Here is an 853-nt window from a genome sequence, read left to right as displayed (position 1 = left end):
TGTTTCTATGGGACCCTTACCCCATAGCCCATGCCTTCTGTAGCCACTGGGGCCAAAGGTGAGGGGTAACATTCATGTTAAGCCCATTTACATTCTCTCTTTTGGTTTATTCCAGATCTGGGGCAAGGAACTGCAAAATAAGTCTGGAACATTTTGTGCCAGACAACACAGTGTTCAAAGATTAACAGCATCAGCTCAGGACACAGGAGCCAACTTAAAGGACTCTCACTGGCCAAATTTGGAAGCAATATGAGTATCAAAAAAGAAAAATTATGGTAAGTGTTTACAATACTTTGAGGTTGGGGTTTTTTTTTTAAGATATACATTCTATAGCACTCCTAAAGAAGAGGCGGGAGTGGGGGGTGGGCAGGGGTAGGCAGAGGGAAGGAAAATAGAGGAAAGCTCTTCTTTATAAGAATGCCATTTAAAGGGCGCCTGGGTGGCTCAGTTGGTTAAGCGACTGCCTTCGGCTCAGGTCATGATCCTGGAGTCCCAGGATTGAGTCCCACATCGGCTCCCTGCTCAGCGGGGAGTCTGCTTCTCCGTCTGACCCTCTTCCCTCTCGTGCTCTCTATCTCTCATTCTCTCTCTCTCAAATAAATAAATAAAATCTTTAAAAAAAAAAGAATGCCATTTAAAAATAAAGAAGAAGGGGTGCCTGGGTGGCTCAGTCGTTAAGCGTCTGCCTTCGGCTCAGGTCATGATCCCAGTGTCCTGGGATCGAGCCCCACATCAGGCTCCCTGCTCAGCAGGAAGCCTGCTTCTCCCTCTCTCACTCCCTCTCTTGCTGTTTTCCCTCTCGCTGTGTTCCCTCTCTCGCTGTGTCTCTCTCTGTCAAATAAATAAAAATCTT

Source organism: Callorhinus ursinus, unplaced genomic scaffold (assembly GCF_003265705.2).
Source record: "Callorhinus ursinus isolate GAN/ISIS: 27379988/994484 unplaced genomic scaffold, GSC_fseal_2.0 scaffold4, whole genome shotgun sequence".
Lineage (NCBI taxonomy): Eukaryota > Metazoa > Chordata > Mammalia > Carnivora > Otariidae > Callorhinus > Callorhinus ursinus.
This window is presented reverse-complemented; position numbering follows the sequence as displayed.